The sequence below is a fragment of the Oryx dammah genome, unplaced genomic scaffold (genome assembly GCF_014754425.2).
Source record: "Oryx dammah isolate SB20612 unplaced genomic scaffold, SCBI_Odam_1.1 HiC_scaffold_2, whole genome shotgun sequence".
In the NCBI taxonomy this organism is placed as follows: domain Eukaryota; kingdom Metazoa; phylum Chordata; class Mammalia; order Artiodactyla; family Bovidae; genus Oryx; species Oryx dammah.
This window is the reverse complement of record NW_024070186.1, coordinates 79304508-79324494: the sequence shown is the minus strand read 5'-3', so window position 1 is coordinate 79324494 and position 19987 is coordinate 79304508. Positions and strand designations below refer to the sequence as shown.

General features: G+C 35.6%; 1 pseudogene; it reads right to left on the bottom strand.

The window, feature by feature from the left end:
* Positions 1–18463: 18463 nt before the first annotated feature.
* Positions 18464–18657, bottom strand: LOC120872663 (annotated as a pseudogene).
* Between the last annotated feature and the right edge of the window lie 1330 nt (positions 18658–19987).

Here is a 19987-nt window from a genome sequence, read left to right as displayed (position 1 = left end):
GCTCCTGAGTTGGTCACAGGCTAGTGGATAAATATATCCACAATGAATTGCAAATTACTCGAAACACTTTCATGCTATTATTACAACTACACTTTCAAATTTGTGTATCAAAAGGTAGGTACCATTTAAGAACAAAGATGCAAAATCCTCAAGAAAATATTAACAAATCAAATCTGACAATGTTTAATGAAAAGCATACACCATGACAAAGTGGAACTTATTCTAGGTAGACAGGTTCAACATTCAAAGCATTAATTAGTGTAATCCATTACCTCAGTGGTCTAAAGGAGAAAAAATTATATGACTATATCAATAGATATAATAAAAGCATTTGACAAAATCCAGTGTCCATTCTTGATGAAAATTCTCAGCAAAATAAGGATAGAAGGGGACTTCTTCAGCTTCATCAAGAACATCTACAAAACACATGGAAATAACATACATAATGATGAGAAAATAGACATTTTCCTGCTAAGATTGGAATAAGACAAGGATGTCTGCTTGTACATATTTACATGTAACATATATATATATATAAATTCTAGATCTATGTTTTATATTATACATATATACCATTTTATATTTATACATATATTTTTATATATGCATATATAAAATGTATATATATGCATATATAAAATGTATATATATGTGTGTGTGTGAGTATATATATATGGAAAATACCATGCTCTAATGAAAAGAAAGAAATGAATAATATATAGAAATGGAGAGATATTCTATATACATGACCAGGGAGACTCAAATTTGTCAGGATGTAAGTTCTTTCCAAATTGATCTATAGATTCAATGCAATTCCAATTAAAATCCCAACAAGTTATTTTGTGGATATTGACAAATCAATTCTAAAGTTTATATAGAAAGACAAAAGACCTAGAATAACTAACACAATATTGAAGATGAACAAAGTTGGAAGAGAAATACTACTTGACTTCAAGATTTACTGCAAAGCTATAGACAGTGTGATATGAAACAGAATAATAAGTCCAGAAATGGACGCACATGAATACAGTCAATACATCTATGAGGAAAGAGAAAAGGCAATACAATGTGAAAGTCTTTCTAACAAGTGGTGCTATACACATATACAAGTGTATGTGTATAACCACATACAACTATTATAATAATCTAAACACAGATTTCACACCTTTCACAAAAATTAATTTGGCAGAGACCATAAGAAATGGCAACCCACTCCAGTGTTCTTGCCTGAAGAATCCCAGGGACGGGGGAGCCTGGTGGGCTGCCGTCTATGGGGTTGCACAGATTCAGACACAACTGAAGCGACTTAGCAGCAGCAGCATAGACCTAAATGTAAGATGCAAACTATAAAACTCCTGTGAGATAACACAGGAGAAAGTCTAGGTTACCTTGGTTTTGGCAATAAGTTTTTAAAAATTTTATTTATTTACTCATTTTATTTTTGACCGTGCTACATCTTTTTGCTGCACACGGGCTTTCTCTAGTTGCAACAGTTGGGGGCTACTCTTTAGTTTTGATGTGTGGGCTTCTCATTAAGGTGACATCTCTTGTTGCAGGCTTTAGGGCACCTGAGCTTCAGTAATTGAGGCCTGAGGGCTCAGTAGTTGCAGCTTACGGGCTCCAGAGCACAGGCTCAGTAGTTATGGCATACAGGCTTAGTTGCTCCACAGCATATAGGATCTTCCTGGATCAAGGATCAAATCCGTGTCTCCTGCATTAGCAGGTAGGTTCTTAACCACTGGATCAGCAGGGAAGCCCAGTTTTGGCAATAACTTTTTAGATAAACAACATAAAAAGTACATTCATGAAAGAAAAATTTGAAAAAGTGGACTTCATCAAAATTAAAAACTGTTCAGCAAAAGACACTTGCCATGAAAATTCATTTATAAACCACAGAATTGGAGAAAATATTTGCAAAAGACATATCTGATAAATGCCTAGCATTCAAAATAAACAAAGAACTTTTCAAACTAAACAGTAGGAAAACTAATGTCTTCAACTAAAAAAAAATATGAACAGTGATATTCAATATGGGCTAGAGTTCATGGGGTTGCTAAAAGTCAAACAGGACTGAACAACTCAGTACACAGGCTCATCCATTCATTCTAACATATGTACCACATTAAGGTAAGACATATGAACAGTCACCTCACAGATGATGCATAAACATATGAAAAGATGCTAAACATTATATGTCATTAGGGAATTATTAATATAACTTAAAACGTTACCAATACATACCTATTAGAAAGGCTAAATTATGAAACATTGATGATACTAATGCTGATAAGGATAGAGAACAACAGGATCACTCATTCATTGTTGTTGGGAATGCAAAATAATACAGCCACTTCGGAAGATAATTTGGCAATCTTACAAAACTAAACTTACTTTAACGATATGAACCAGCCGTCACACTCACTTACATTTACTCAAATAAGTTGAAAACTGACATTCACACAAATCCTTGCACAGAAATGTTTATGGTAGTTTCATTAATAATTGCTAAAAGTTGGAAGCAGCCAAGATCGCTTTCAGTAGGTGAATGAGTAAATAAACCATGGTATGTTCAGACAATGGAATATTATTCAGTACTGAAAGAAAATAGGCTATTAGGCCATGAAAAGACTGGGTAGAACTTTAAGCACACTTGCTGAGGGGAAAGAAGCCAATATAAAAAGGCTGCATTATTCTAGCTATGTGACATTCTGGAAAAGATAAAATTATGAAGATAGTTAAAAGATCGGTGGTCACCAAGGATTTGTAGGTAGGAGTAGTGGATGAATAAATGGATCCCAGGGAATTTTTAAACAATGAAACCATGTTCTGTTTGATTCTGTGCTGGTGGCTACATATTATTATAAACTGCAAAATCCCACAGAATTTACAACACAAAGAGTAAACTATAGTATAAACTCTAATGTAACTAGTTAATTAATAATAATGCAATATAGTGGAGAAGGAAATGGCAACCCACTCCAGTATTCTTGCCTGGGGAATCCCAGGGACAGGGGAGCCTGGTGGGCTGCCGTCTATGGGGTCGCACAGAGTCGGACACGACTGAAGCGACTTAGCAGGAGCAATGCAATATAGGCTCATCAGTTGGAATAGGAAATGGCAACCTACTGCAGCATGCTTACATGGAAAATTCTACCGACAGGGGAGCCTGGTAGGCTACAGTCCATGGGGTCACTAAAAGTCGAACAGGACTGAACGGCTCAGCACAGAGGCTCATCCATTCTAACATATGTACTACATTAAAGTAAGATGTTTATAACAGAGGATAAAGTAAGATGTTTATAACAGGGATGAGGAGTGAAGAGGTACATGAGGCAAAGTGAGGAGCAGTAAGTTTACTTGGAAAACTGCAACAAGAAATGTAAAAGAAAAATGAAATGTTTTTACAATTTACCTTATAAATTGTAAGATACAAATTTCTCCTTTGGAAATATTCACGTATAAATAAAAATCATTCCCAACCACCAAAAGTTATTATATATGGTATTTTTGTTGGGTAAGGGGGTTGCATTTTTCTGACTGAAATGACTTTCTTATGTAGATATTAAAGCTAATTATCAATATCATCATTTTATATCATGGAATCCATGAAGCAATGATAAGTCATTGGATGTGGCTTCTGGGTAAAATATAAAATAAATGGCAACAAGAAAAATATGTTGAAAATTTCCCCGTATGCTGGGAATATTTTTAAATCAAAAGTCACTCAGAAAGATGGTTTTAATTCTACAGATGAGATGATCCATCATTGCAATGTCCATTGAATTAAATATCACTCAGTTAATATTATGTGGACAATTAAATATGTAAAAGGGGATCAGAGCTGCATAAGGCATGATCTTGAGAGCTCAGAATATAATCATAAAAGCCTAAAATTTGTTAGCCCTTGAGAGTTTAATGAGACTTTTAGCGAAGAAGAATCTAGAAGGAATCCTGAAGAAGATAACAATTAAATTGAATCTTATTCAAGGCCAAGTGCAAGATTTACTTTTCAGAGGTAAGGAGTAGAATTCAAGGTAAGGAGATGATGAATAGGGGGTTGGAGATGGATGAGAGGAGAATGTGATTTGAAATGGATGAAACACATTTATCAGAGACAAACTTTAAGAATGGTGCTCTGATAGCAGAACAGAATGAATAGGATGGAAGGATTCTAGAACCAGAGAGATCTGATGATATGCTTCTGCAGAAATTTGGGGGAGAAATAGTATAGACACGAATGAAGTTTTCTTCAGGGCAGAATGAAGAGGAGAAAATAGATCTGAAAAATAAGATGGATCTGACATTGTAAAAATTTGGCAACTGCTTAAAGATGAACTTACAACCTGGAAAATAGAGGAGTAATAGAATAGAAGGTGAAAGAAGTTTGAATAGAAGATTTGGGTTTAGGCACCATGGAGGTTGTTTTATATTATTATTTTATTTTTCAGTGTTGATGTGAATTTTAGGAGATGTCTATGAGGGATCTAAATTGCAGAGTGGAAGTAAAAGAACTAAAGGTATATGTTTAGAAGTTGTAAATACTTGTGTAAAGCACAAGGGCTGGTTGATATTACAATCCTAACAAATGCATGTTAATCACAACTATGAAACTGGATAATTTTAAAAACACATGGAAGGAGAAGAAAAAAGGATTAAAGACAAAACTTTGTGTTAAAAATTACTTTTAGGGAACAAACAAAATTAATGTCAGAGAAGAAAAGATTAATAGGGAAGATGGAAAATGATGAGTGTGTCTAGGAAGCAAGAGGGAAAGTAGAAACCCAGACCTTTAGTGCAGTAGAAGTTGTTCTTCTGAATCTGCATGAAAGTGGGCTTGAAATGACTCAAATGTCATTGACTTTGACTGTATGCAATCCCATATCTGGATCCTAAAACATCGATATTATAGTCACCCATATTCAAATAGTTGAAATGATTATCCCAGAGATTTGTCTTCAGGATTTTAGCCAGAATTATAATGTTTCAGAATCATTACCTGGCATCAGAGTCTCATGTTTGCATAGTTTAAAAATTATTTATGAGTATGTTTGCATATATTTTCTCATGTGAACCCCAAGACAAGATTTCCAGAGAAATCTTTTAGTCCTTATTTCCCCAGAGAAATGAGAATTGTGAATTTGGGGAACTTAAACTACTAATAGCAAGGTTGAGAACAAACCACAGATCTTCTGACATTATCCAAGGCTCTCATACCACATCATACAAGTCTTGCCTTGCACAAAAGAGGGGCATAGAGTTCCAAACATAAGGAGGCATTCTGTTTCAGGTCCTGACACACTGGACCTCTTTAGGAGATAAGAAGATAATATTCTAAATGAAAAGAAAAGCTCCTTAGGCATGCTGGGTTTCTAAAGAATGATAATAATGATTTTACTTATAAAAATTTTATACTTTAGAAAGTCTTTTCAATGTGACATTAAAAATTCCCAACAACTTACTAAATCAAAATTCCTAACTCCATTTAACAGATGAGAAAAGTAAGACTCAGAATGAATATGTGAACTACTAATAGTCATTTAGTTAAATTAAAGCTGCACTCAAAGGCTTCCCTGGTGGCTCAGTGGTAAAGAACCTTCCTGCCAAATAGGAGACCTGGGTTTGATCCCTGGATCAGCACGATCCCCTGGAGAAGGAAATGGCATCCCAGTCCAGTATTCTTGCCTGGGAAATCCCATGGGAAGAGGAGCCTTGGAAGGCAAAAGAGTCAGACACAACTTAGCAACTAAACAACAGCCACAAAGGTTACACTCAAATACAGCGCTTCACATTTCTGGTATGAAATTACATTTTAAGAGAGTATAAGAAAGCAAGCTGCCATTTTGTGATGTTGCAATGACAATTAATGACAATAGTGGTAGAGTGGTATTGGAGACAATTCCAAGCTGCCAGAATGATGAGGGAAGTGAATTGTAAGACTGAGGCTCTGGTGCAGGTATATATAGAGGAACTTGGACCAATGCTATAGAACCAAATGTCTTTGAAAGTATCAGAAGGCTGAAAGTGATAGATACATTCCCCTGTTAGGTCATTTTGGCTCAACACACTTCTTCAGTCTCATGGTGCTTCTTCTTAATAATGTTGGGGATTATGTGTTGATTCTGTCAGAAACAAAACATTGCCTCCTTTAAGCCTAAATTAATCTTTTATGAGGTAAAGGACCTTATCTAGACTGATGCCTGAATAATTTAATGGTTTTCTAAAGTAATTGTACCCAGAGGCATGTACATTGAATAAATTAAGTGAGATAAGCTGTGCTCATCCCTGGGTTGGCAACACCTCTTCTTTCCACCATCTTCTTTTGCTGTCATCATTCTAAAACAGTGATACAGCTTCACCCAAAGGGAAACAGAACTCAGTGGTTGGTAAGACGGATGACATGTGGTTTGTGACTAAGCATTCCCAGAAATGAAAGGTTGATCTTTTGCCTGTGGCCATGCCATGGCAGCTGTTTTCCTGAGACTCCCCTGACTTTGCCAATTTCCTTAATCCATGCCTGTCAGTACCTAAAGCTACATTGAAGGACAGTAAGAAAATGGCCTGCTTGGCAGCTGTGCTCTTGCCCATCATAAAACATTGCTGATTTATGGTGAGAGTGGAGTTGACCCCAGGGAATCCAATGAATGGACTTTATAGAAGTGATTTATCAATATACTCATTAATTTCTAATGAGATTGAACTCTTCCAGAAAGCAAACATGCAAAGTTTGGTCTAATCCACCATTCTTGAACTTGACTGCCCTTTGAAATTCCCTAAAGATATAAAAAATTACAAATGCCTGTTTATCAGAAATTTTAAGAGATTCCTCGGGTTCTATTATGAAACAGAGTTTGACAACTAATCTAATAAATACTGTTTTATTGTAAAAATTGGTTGTCAAAGTTTTCTCACTTCTATCCTCCATTTCATTGCCAACCCACTGTGTGCACTGGTCCACATGAATTATTCTCTTCATTTTATTGATGGTATCAAGCTCACACAGCTAGTTAGCAGCCAATGTCCTAATTCTAATCTGACACCTACTTAACAGTTAAAATTCTCTTTGAGGTAAACAAGGAACAAAAGTTAGGCAGAGGTGTTCATGCTTAAAAAGTCATTATTATATGAAAGCTAATTCTTGTAGAGGAATACATGGATTCTGAATACTTTCACTGTCAAACATTCCTTATTTAAAAGAAAAAAAACCCAACCTATAGGGCTGCAGAGAACTGTTTCTAATGTGTATCTTCATTAAACCCACTTAGAAATCTTATTAAAATGCAATCTAATCCCAAATCTAAGAGAATCTGAAATGGTCAGACAGAGATTGTATAAATTCTACATTTTAAAACTCTAAGGTGAGGTGTGGCTTCCCCGATGGCTCAGCAGTAAAGAATTTGCCTGCAATGTGGAGATGTAAGAGATTCACATTCAATCCCTGGGTCAGGGAGATCCCCTGGAGAAGGAAAAGGCAACTCGCTCCAGTATTCTTGCCTAGGAAACTCCATGGACAGAGGAAACTGGCTGGCTAAAATCCTTGGTGTCACAGAAGAGTCAAATATGACTTAACAAATAAACAACAATAACAAGATGATCTACATGTCCACTGAAGTTAGAAAACCATTGAAAAGGGTAAATTTCAAACAGTGCCTCCCATTACCCCACTATCAATCTCCTAATCTCTTATACTGGGATTTTGAGTAAGATTTAACAATATGCTAACCTTTCTACCAATTCTGTTGCAAAGCAAGAATCTACAGTATTGCTCAAAATCTGGTAGATGAGACATTAGAAACATTCCTCTTTGAATTTCAGTATGTCTGTGAGTCAGACAGGCACATCTGGTAAAGACCAGAATGGCAGCAAAGCCAACATAAAACTTTATGTTTATGTACAGGTATTGGTTATATATGGGGCTTCCCAGGTGGTGCTAGTGGTAAAGAACCTGCTTGCTAATGCAGGAGACATAAGAGACATGGGTTTGATCCCTGGTTTGAGAAGATCCGCTGGAGGAGGGCATGGCAACCCACTCCCATATTCTTGCCTGGAGTATCCCCATGGAGAGAAGAGCCTGGTGGGCTACAGTCCATAGGGTTACAAACAGTCAGAAGTAACTTAGCTTGCTCACTCACACTGGTTATATATAGTGAAGAGATTCCCTATGCTTCTTATACAAAACCGTTCTTGGAGTTTTCTGCTTATTATAGAACAATATCACAGAAGACTATATGATGTAGTGAAAGGCGGACTGATTGAATTTATATTTTCAGAGAAACTGAGCCACTGTTCCATTATTAATTGTCCATGTGACTTTGGGTAAGTCACTTAACTTCTCTGATCTCAGTATGTTCATGTCTAAAATGACATTCATGCATGCCATGCCAACATCACAAGGTTATTGTAAATTTCAAATGATATACTCAGTATCAAAAGGCATTGTAATGAATTAATTCTCTGTGCATATAATCATTTCATAGTAGACCCAGTAGAGGCTCCTTTGGTGGCCTTAGAGAAGTAAAGAGTAGCTTCTGAGTGGGCGAGTAGCTTCTGAGTGGGCCTTCTCAGGTGGCACTAGTGGTAAAGAACCCACCTGCCATGCAGGAGACTTAAGAGGCATGGTTTGACCCCTGAGTATGGTCGATCTCCTAGAGAAGGGTACGGCAACCCACTCCAGTATTCTTGCCTGGAGAATCCCACGGACAGAGGAGCCTGGAGGGCTACAGTTCATAGGATTTAAAAGAGCCAGACACAACTCAAGCAACTAAGCACTCTGAGTGGGCCACTTTATTTTTTTGATAGAAATACATGTGTAAATCTTGAGAGAAAATTTTTTTGATAATATATATCATGGGACAAAATGGTACAATGAAATAAATCTGAGGAAAATAGCATTTATATTTTTATCTTGAGACCAGAAATATGTCTTTTATTATAGTTAGTCACAATTTGTTTACTAATGTATAATGAAATATTATATAGTTGCTTAAAAGTCATGTTTTCAAAAAATGTTTATAGGCATGTTCTTGGTGATAAATGGGAAAAAGACAGCATGTAAATTGTGTATATAGTATTATGCCAATATTATAAAATATATGAAATACAAACTGATTCTTCTGAGTACTTACTATAAACAATGGTGAAATTTTTTTTCAGTCTAGGCTTGTTAATATAACTTTTGGATGAAAAATATTACATAGTCATATCGCAATTTGTTTGACCTATCTCTCCTTAATGAACATTTTGATTGCTAGTGTTTATTGTTCATTTAGGGTGGTGGTTGTTTTTTTGTTCAGTTGCCAAGTCGTGTTTGATTCATTCTGACCCCATGGATTGTAGCATGCCAGGCTCCTCTATCCCACACTGTCTCCTGGAGTTTGCTCAAATTCATGTCCATCATTTAGGGTGAGATCTCAAAAAAAATCCTCACTCTTCAGGAGGTCTTCTTTGGGTCCACTGAATCTATATTTCACATTAAACAAGTAATGCTGCAAAATGAGTGTATGTGTGAAAAAGTTAGGATACACTGCTTGGTGTTCTAGAATTGTAAGTTATTTTTAGTTAATAGACTATGCATATCTGCAAACAGCCTGAGATGATGGAAAGAAAAGCATTAACTGAGAATGTAAGCCACTCTACTGATATTGTGCCTAGAATATAGTCAAGAGGAGTAGAATGATCCCAGGAGCCCACAGAGAGAAAAGAACCTTAATCTTTAACAGAAAAAGTCTAACGGGTTAAACCTAGGGCTTAACTTCTGGTTAGCACTTGTTATGTCAATGCTCTACAGAACTGAAACTTTGATCAAGCTCCTCCAAAATGGAAGTTTCATAAAAGATTATCCTCCTGAAACTCTTTCAGAAGCTTAGCTTTTGTTCGCTTGTTTGTTTGTATGTTTGTTTCTGTTTGACTTCCAATGGAGCCGTGAATTTCCCTAGACCAGTCTTGTCATTCATGAGGAACTCCTTTCTTTGTCAGTTTAAAGACAGGTTGCAGAATAGTTGAGTGCCTTTCCTTTCTCTCTGTGAAAAAAGGAGGGAGCAACTAAGCTCCAAAATAGATTTGGAGGCAAACTGTGTGCTCTAAAAGAAAGTTGTTGTTGATTAGTTGCTCATCCATCCAAGTTGTGTCCAAATCTTTTGTAACCCATAGACTGTAATCCACCAGGCTCCTCTCTCCATGGGATTCTCCAGGAAAGAAAATGGAGTGGGTTGCCATTTCCTTCTCCAGGGGACCTTCCTGACCCAGGGATCGAATCCAAGTCTCCTGCATTGCAGACAGATTCTTTATCACATAGCCACCAGGGAAGCCCAAGAGTATAATTAAGGAATCTTAATTACCATCATTTTCAAGTTCAATATATGGTTCTATGGGGAAAAAAAATTATTCAGTGAACTTTCTTATACATAAATATTTACCTGCATGTTTGATAAGATTCTCTAGTAGATTCCAGGAACTGAAAATTCTAGGTCACAGGATATGATCATTTTAAAGCTCCTTGAACATGTTGTGGAGTTGGTTTCCTGAATTTACACCAATTTCAGTTCAGTTCAGTTCAGTCTCTCAGTCGTGTCTGACTCTTTGCGACCCCATGAACCGTAGCACGCCAGGCCTCCCTATCCATCACCAACTGCCAGAGTCTACCCAATTTACATTCCCATTGAAGTGAATAAAGTGCTCATTTAACCTTACCTGCAACAGAAGTTAATTGTGTCAATTCACAAGCAGGAATCAAAACAAAAAAGTTTTCTTGTTTTCTTCAAATCCTCTTTCATAACTAGTGCAGTTTTGTCAGTTTCTCTTTTTACCATTAAGTATGAAGCTACTTTCTATTTCCGTTGGAAATTGCCCTTCATCAAGTTAAAGAAAGTGTCTTCGATTTTTAATTTGAGGAGAATTTTTGTCATGCATGGTATTGTCAATGCTCTCTCTGTATCTATTTATTGACAATCTTTTCTCATTCATTTTATATTATTTAATTTGATTGATTCAATGTCTCATCTTCCATCTTGCATTTCTGAGCAAAACTCCCATATATTCTTTGGCTCAAGTTGCTAATATTTTTAATAGTATTTTTGCATCTATATTTCTGAAAAAGACTGGTCTTTCAGATTCTTCTTTCTCTGTCTCTCTCTCTTTTTTCTTTGTAATGTTTTAGTTTGGCTTTGGTATTAATGTAAAGCTGATTTCTTAAAATGAGTAAGCAAGTATTTCCTCCTATTTTATGGAAATGTTTGTGTAGGACTTAACAGTAAAGCCATAAAAAACTAGGGTCTTACATGGATGAAACTTTCAAATTACAGTTTCAATTTCTCTAATAGCTATCAGGCTATTCATATTTTCTATTTCTTTTCTGTTGGTTTCAGTAATCTGTGTCTTTCTAGAAAGTTGTACATGTCATCAGTTGAAAGACCAAGGGAATATACGAACCAATGAATATATAAAATGTATAAATAGTTCTATTTGTAACCATCTATATTTATAAGTTAGGCTAAACAAGTTCATATTAATGTCTCCAAATAAAATTCATTAAAATATTGATAATTCTAGTCTCTGTAACCTGCTTATTTGTAAACTCTCAGGCCAACAGTGAGAAATCCAGCTTCAACCATCCAGCATCCAGTATACGTATAACAGTATAGGAATTGTTAACTCTAACTTTCATTAAAAACAGCTTTATTAACTAGAGTATAATGCTGATGTGCAATTCCTTTTGCTTTTTGTTTTACATAATCAAACTAATTTTCAACGTTCATCCAGCACCTTTTCCCCTAAACCCTTTAGGGATATTGTCTTATATATTTGTAATACAGTTACATTCTCTTGTCACAGTCTGCACTCTTTCCTGGGATCCTTCAACTTCCTAATTTTTTTTTTTTTTAACATACCTTAAAGGTCATGTTATGTGCTGTAAAGGTCTTTGAGTTTTGATGAACATGTGATATTATGTTATCTACACAGTATCATACAGTCTAGTTTAACTGACCTAAAAATCACCGTATGTCAGCTATTCATCCATCTCCTCCTCTCCTTAAGCCCCTTACAAACACTGATACTTTTATTCTTTCTATGGTTTTTTTCTTTTTCAGAATGTCATTTAATTGGAATGATATAGTATGTAGTCTTTTCAGGCTAGCTTCACATAGCAATCAACATTTAAGGTTCTTAGATGTTTTTTTATGATTCAATAGGCTATTTACTTTTACCATTGAATAGTATTCAACTGTATGGATGTATCACAATTTATCTTTTCACCTGTTGAAGAACATCTTGATTGATTTCAGGATGAATGAATATGAATATATCTGCTATAAATATCTCTGAGCAGATTTTGGTATAGGTATAACTCTTCAAATAAAGTAAGAATAAGTCTAGGAGTGCAATTTCTGGATCATATTATACGACTAAGTTTAGCCTGATAAGAGTTTAACAAACTGTCTTCCGACATTGGTATTCTATTTTGCACTTCTACCAGCACTAAACGAAAGCCTCTATTTCTTTGCATTTGTAGAAGCAATTGATGCTACAGTATCAGGCAAAGCCTGATATGGTCAGGCTTTGTTTTTATGTTTAATGTTTAGCCTACCTAATGGATGGGTAGTAATATTTCATTGTTCTAATTTGAAATTCTCTAATCACAAATTATGTTGAACATCTTTTCATATGATTATTTGCCATCGATATCTCTTCTTTGAAGAGGTGTCTGTTCAGATCTTTTGCTCATTTCTACTGGCTTGTTTGTTTTCTTATTGTCTATTTTTAAGAGATCTTTGTACATTTTGGAATAAGCCCTTCATCAGTTAAGTGTTCTGCAAGCATTATATCCAAATATGTGGTTTGTATTTCACTCTCCTAACATCTTCCAAAGAGAAGTTTTTAATATTGATAAAGCCCAATTGATCACTTTTTAAATTTTACTTATGGATTGTGTATGTGGTATTGTATCTAAAAATCCATCAAGTGGATTTTCCTCTTTTTCTAAAAATTTATAGTTTTGCATTTTACATTTTGATCTATGTTCCATTTTGACTTAACTTTTGTGAAAGGTGTAAGTTTTATCTAGGTTACTTTTTATTTTCCTTACCTTTTTTTTCACATATGGACATCCAGTACCATTTATCAAAAAGCTACTCTTTCACTGTGAAATTGGTTTTGTACATTTGCCAGTTGTGGCCTATTTGTGGCCTCTCTTCTGTTCTGTTGATCTTAGTCCTCTTTCTTTTTCTTTGTTTTAAAGGCTGTTTTGTATGAAATTAATAAAACTACTCTAGCTTACATTTGATTATAGGTAGCATGGTATATCTTCACCTAACAACCTATTGAGTCTTCATATTTAAAATTAGCTTCTTGTCAAAACAACATACTGCTGTGTCCTCTTTGCTTTTATTCACTGACATTTTATCTTCTTCAATGTGTTTAGACCATTCACATTTAGTGATTATTAATATAGTTGGATTGATCTTTTTTCTTTTTTCCCCTCTTTTTTTGACTTAGTTTAATTAAAACTTTTTATGGTTAATTATTTTATATGATCGCATTTATCTCCTCTCTTAGCAAGTCTATTATACTAAATTATTTAATGATTGCTCTAGTGTTTACAGTATCCATTTCAAGTTCATCAAAGTCCACCATCTAAACAATACTATGCCACTTACCTATAAAGCAGATACTTTATAAGAGAAGATTCTTAGTTCCTCTCTTCTATTTCTGATGGCATTGTCATCACTTATTTTACTTATTTATGTGCTATAATTACCCAGTACATTGCTGTTATTATATGTTCAGCAAACAGTTATCTTTTAGATCAATTAAGAAAAAGAAAAATATTTTACTTTGCCTTCATTTGTTCTTTATATAATATTTTTCCTTTTACAAATGTTTGAGAAATTTTACTTCTCAAGCCATTTGCACCTGGAAAAATTTCTAGTGAGATGTTTTAAAATTACAAAATTATATTGAGATTTCCTCATGTTTGTCTCTGTTTTAGTAAATTATAATCTCATGAATTTTCTCATTTCATTTAATTTGCTAATTTGTTGGTCAAAAATATTTTTTAACATTTTCTTATTACCTAATATCTGTATCAATAATGATGCCCTATTTTCACCATAATTGGTCAGTTGAAAGTTTTCTTCATCAATCTGCTATAATGCTTAACATTTCATTAATTTTTTAAGCTTTTTAATATTTTCTATTGTATTTTGGGGGTTTATTTGTTAATTTGTACTCTTCTTTCTGTTCTCTTTGTGTTTACTTTAATGTTAGTTTTACAAATTTATCTAGTATTATGTTCAGTTATGTTATTTTCATATTACTCATTTGAAAACTTATATCATAATATATAGTCTTCTTTTCTAGTACATACCTATAAAATTAAAAGTTTTTCTCTTAGCTCAGTTTTAGCTGCATATACTAGTTTTCATATGTTATATTTTTCTGTATGCCATTCAAAATATTTTGTAGTTTACACTGTAATTTATTCATTGACCCACTGGTTATTTTAGAAGTATCAATATATTGGTTAATATGCAAATATTTGAAAGTTTTACATTATTTTTGTAAGCATACTATGCTGTATTTTTCCAATAAACATACTCTGTATTATTTAATACATTGAAAATTAAGATCAAGTTTGCTAACTATATAGTTCAAATTATCTCTATGTGACTGACTTTTGTCTGCTTTTCCTATCAGTTATTTAGAGAAAATTCTAAATTTCTCAACTGTTGACTATAGTTGTGCCACATTTTACTCTATATATTGAGACTGTGTTATTAGAGTTATAATTGTTCTAATTTTTATTTATTATTTCTAATAAATATATACTCTTTTTGCCTTGAAGTCTACTTGCATGAAGTTAATAGAATAACATCAGGTAATATTTGGTTAATATTTGATAATATTTTTGGTTCAATTCAATTCAGTTCAGTCGCTCAGTCGTGTCTGACTCTTTGTGACCCTATGAATCGCAGCACACCAGGCCTCCCTGTCCATCACCAACTCCTGGAGTTCACTCAGACTCACTTCCATTGAGTCGGTGATGCCATCCAGCCATCTCATCCTCTGTCATCCCCTTCTCCTCCTGCCCCCAATCCCTCCCAGTATCAGAGTCTTTTCCAGTGAGTCAACTCTTCAGATGAGGTGGCCAAAGTACTGCAGTTTCAGCTTTAGTATCATTCCTTCCAAAGTATACCCACAGCTGATCTCCTTTAGAATGGACTGGTTGATCTCCTTGCAGTCCAAGCGACTCTCAAGAGTCTTCTCCAACACCACAGTTCAAAAGCATCAATTCGGCGGCACTCAGCTTTCTTCACAGTCCAACTCCCACATCCATACAAGACCACTGGAAAAACCATAGCCTTGACTAGATGGACCTTTGTTGGCAAAGTAATGTCTCTGCTTTTCAATATGCTATTTTTGGTTAGTATTTGATAATATCTTTTTCAACTCCTTTATTTTTAACTTCTCTACATGTTTATGTTTATGGTGTGACTCACAGATTAAATGTGCATTTTTTATTTTCATCAAATCTGAAATATGTAGTCTCTTTATAGAAATTTATCACTGATATTTTTAAGTTCAAACCTACTACCTTTCTATCATTTTCGATTTTCCCTATCTGTTCTTCTTTTTTCTGTTCTGTTGTCTTCTTTTCATTTAATCATTTTTTTCAGTTATTATTTCATTATCCCACTTATTAGCTTAATAGTTGCCAGTCATTTTTCCTTTCTTTTAGAGATTACAACATGAGTCCTTGAATCATTAGTGTCTACTGTAAACTAACAATTTGTCCATCTCTCAGAAAGAGTGAGGAATTAAGGACAATTAAATTCCATTTTCTCTATTCAGTCCTTTTTGCTGTTACTGTTGAGTGTTTTAATTATACATATATTTTAGAAAGAGAAGTCGCTCAGTCGTCTGACTCTTTGCTATCCCATGGACTGTAGCCTACCAGGCTCCTCTGATTATGGGATTTTCCAGGCAAGAATACTGGAGTGGGTTGCCATTTCTTCTTTCAGGGGAATCTTCCCGACCCAGGGATTGAGCCCAGGTTTCCCGCACTGCAGGCAGACGCTTTATTGTCTGAGCCACCAGCAAAGCACATACATATATTTTAGACCCCACATTATATTACCAGTATTGCTTACATCATGAATATTCATTTCTTTTTTCCTACTTTCCAGTGACTTACTTTTTCCTATTTACATTTCTATAAGATAATTTCCTTCTTGCACTTCTATTTAGGATCATTTTCCTTATACTCAAAGGATGTGTGTGCTCAGTCTCTTCAGTCATGTACAGCTCTTTGCGACGCTATAGAGGACAGCTTTCCAGGCTCCTCTGACCATGGGATTCTCCAGGCAAGAGTATTGGAGTGGGTTGCCATACCCTCCTCCAGAAGATCTTCCCTTCCCAGGGATCCAGCGAGTCTCTTGCCTGTCTTCTGCATTGGCGGCTGGGCTCTTTACCACTAGCGCCACCTGGGGAGCCCACTCAAAGGATACACTTTAGTATATTTAGTGTATGTCTGCTGCCAATGAATTCTCTCACTATTTATTTGACAATATCTCTATTTAATGCTTACTTTTGAAAGATATTTTCACTTGTCATATAACTTTAGATTGTGAGTTTAATTCTTCATTATTTTTCAGTATCATTTTCTTTTCTTATAGTTTTCATAATTTCCTTTTATTTTTAGCCTATAGTACTGGCCTTATCTGTTTCTGGAATTGAAAACTTCTTATAGCTATAAAAATTAGGAGTAACAACAGTAATAATTACAAAATCACCCTTAAAGATCAACTAAGATTTCCTCTTCAAAATTTAAAGCCTTTGAAGTAGCTGAGATACTTACTTGAAGTCATTTCATGGGCAGAATAAAGTCAAGACTGCATGAGAAACAATCAGAAAAAGTTATTCCCTCACTAACAATTACATTAAAATTTGTTTTATTCTCAAGGCTCAACCAGATAGTTTTGTGGTGAGATTCAAAATGCTACAAGATTTTGATTGTCTTGTGGCCAGGCTTATTTCAGAACAGATATACTTAACTCCAGCTTTTTGCCCGGTCTACCTCAGCTGGTTTCCAAATATCTTTTGTATAATGGATCTTAACCTGTCAAAATATAAATGCAGAATGTGTTGCAATGACACTAAGGACTGGCCACATTAAAAAAAGAAGTTATTTATTGGTAAAATGGAGAAGAGGTAATAGCATCTAGGCCTTATGTAAAACAAGTTTCATACTGTATGGGCACATTTAAAAAACTGCACCACATCACTCAAGATACAGTGTATAAGTGCTCATCTGATCCTGACATTTTTGGAGTACCATTATATAAACATTTTAAGAAGCAGCTTACTGTGGAAATTTTAGAACCCTCAGTGAAGTTTCCATTTGCTCTACCATACTACCTAGCTTAGATAAATCTTCACTTTTATAAATTAAAATTTATAAAATTATAAATTACAATTTATAAAATTATAAATTACATAAAGCTTCCCCCAGGGTAGACATGGGATGTGTGGGATTACAGGGTAATAGTTGTTCCATAAAGTGTTGGGTTCCGGCGGCAAATAATGATAGAAACTAAATGTTACAATTTATTCCATTTTGATGATTACAGGCATTACAGGGCAGTGTGTGTAAGCAAGGCAAATGAAGCAAACTCTTTTCTTTCTCCATTTAACCAGATGCAGCATTTTGGCATTTTTGTGATACACAAGTTGACTTAACTCATTGACTTACATTGAAAGCTGGTAATTTAGGATCTTCTTCATAGCCACTCTGAGGACCTTAATCCCTGAACTACACCATGAGCTCTGAAATGATGTTCATTACAATGTTCTTGAAGCTTTCACATCTTAACATGAGATCTGACACCTCTTGTTAAGGTAGGGAACTGTTAAAAGTTGTCTTTCTTTTGGCTAACCCAGTTTACCAGCAATCTTAACAGTTAAGTTACTATATAAAAATAAAACTGTGCTCCCAAGCATTTATTGAAAATGTTGTGCTGGGAACACCTTGCAAAGCATTCACTCCCTGAGAGAAAAGAGAGATCCTAACCAGCTGCTTACATGAACAATAACTCCAGTACAGGATATGTAACGTCCTTCATAGCAGAACTCAGGCAACCTTGGTCATCCCAACAAGCTCTTCAGCACTTAGATACAAGATAAAATTAAAATTGACCCCAGATCAAGTATTGTAACCACAATCCAAAATAACCCCATTGTCTAGCACACTGGGTTCCTGCTGTGATGCCAAAGCTAAAAATTTCAGTGCAAAGAGTAATGGTTCATCATCTTTTACAAGTAAGAGAAAAATATCAAGAAGGAGGCAAGGAAAGTCCACCCTCCTCAATCCATGAAATTGATGCTATCTTCACAGCTTTAATTGATAAAATCAAGGGTCCTCAATTTCCTGGTTTGAGGCGTCCAAGGTGACTGTCAAGGTCCAGAAGAGCTATCATTTTTCTTTGCAATGGCCCATGAACTCCAGTCCTTCAATAGGAATCTCTTTTGCCTGTATTGCTTTCTGAAAACACTTCTGATATCTCTTGAAGAGGTCAGTGCATGGGTCCCTGGAGCCGTCTACCCTTGAGGGAAGCACTGGTCATATTGGCACTTCAAGTCCATGCATGTCTTCTCTACACTGTTCATGGTGTCTGCATCTGCGGTGGTGCTTTGGGATGTCACACAATTTCATAGTGGCCGTGACATGGAAGCAACCTAGATGTTCATCAACAGACGAAAGCACAAAGAAGTTGTGGTGGATATATACAGTGGAATATTCAGTTCAGTTCAGTCTCTCAGTTGTGTCTGACTCTTTGCGACCCCATGAATCACAGCACACCCAGGCCTCCCTGTCCATCACCAACTCCCAGAGTTCACCCAAACTCATGCCCATCAAGTCAGTGATGCCATCTAGCCATCTCATCCTTTGTCATCCCCTTCTCTTCCTGCCCCCAATCCCTCCCAGCTTTAGGGTCTTTTCCAATGAGTCAACTCTTTGCATGAGGTGGCCAAAGTATTGGAGTTTCAGCCTCAGCATCAGTCCTTTCAATGAACACCCAGGACTGGTCTCCTTTAGGATGGACTGGTTGGATCTCCTTGCAGTCCAAGGGACCCTCAAGAGTCTTCAACACCACAGTTCAAAAGCATCAATTCTTCAGCGCTCAGTTTTCTTCACAGTCCAACTCTCATATCCATACATGATCACTGGAAAAACCATAGCCTTGACTAGATGGACCTTTGTTGGCAAAGTAATATCTCTGCTTTTCAATGTGCTATTTAGTTTGGTCATAACTTTCCTTCCAAGGAGTAAGTGCCTTTTAACTTCATGGCTGCAATCACCATCTGCAGTGATTTTGGAGCCCCCAAAAATAAAGTCTGACACTGTTTCCACTGTTTCCCCATCTATTTCCCATGAAGTGATGGGACCAGATGCATGATCTTCATTTTCTGAATGTTGAGCTTTAAGCCAACTTTTTCATTCTCCTCTTTCACTTTCATCAAGAGGCTTTTGAGTTCCTCTTCACTTTCTGCCATAAGGGTGGTGTCATCTGCATATCTGAGGTTATTGATATTTCTCCCGGAAATCTTGATTCCAGCTTGTGTTTCTTCCAGCCCAGCGTTTCTCATGATGTACTCTGCATAGAAGTTAAATAAGCAGGGTGACAATATACAGACTTGACGTACTCCTTTTCCTATTTGGAACCAGTCTGTTGTTCCATGTCCAGTTCTAACTGTTGCTTCCTGACCTGCATATAGGTTTCTCAAGAGGCAGGTCAGGTGGTCTGGTATTCCCATCTCTTTCAGAATTTTCCACAGTTTATTGTGATCCACACAGTCAAAGGCTTTGGCATAGTCAATAAAGCAGAAATAGATGTGTTTTTTTTTGAACTCTCTTGCTTTTTTGATAATCCAGCAGATGTTGGCAATTTGATCTCTGGTTCCTCTGCCTTTTCTAAAACCAGCTTGAACATCTGGA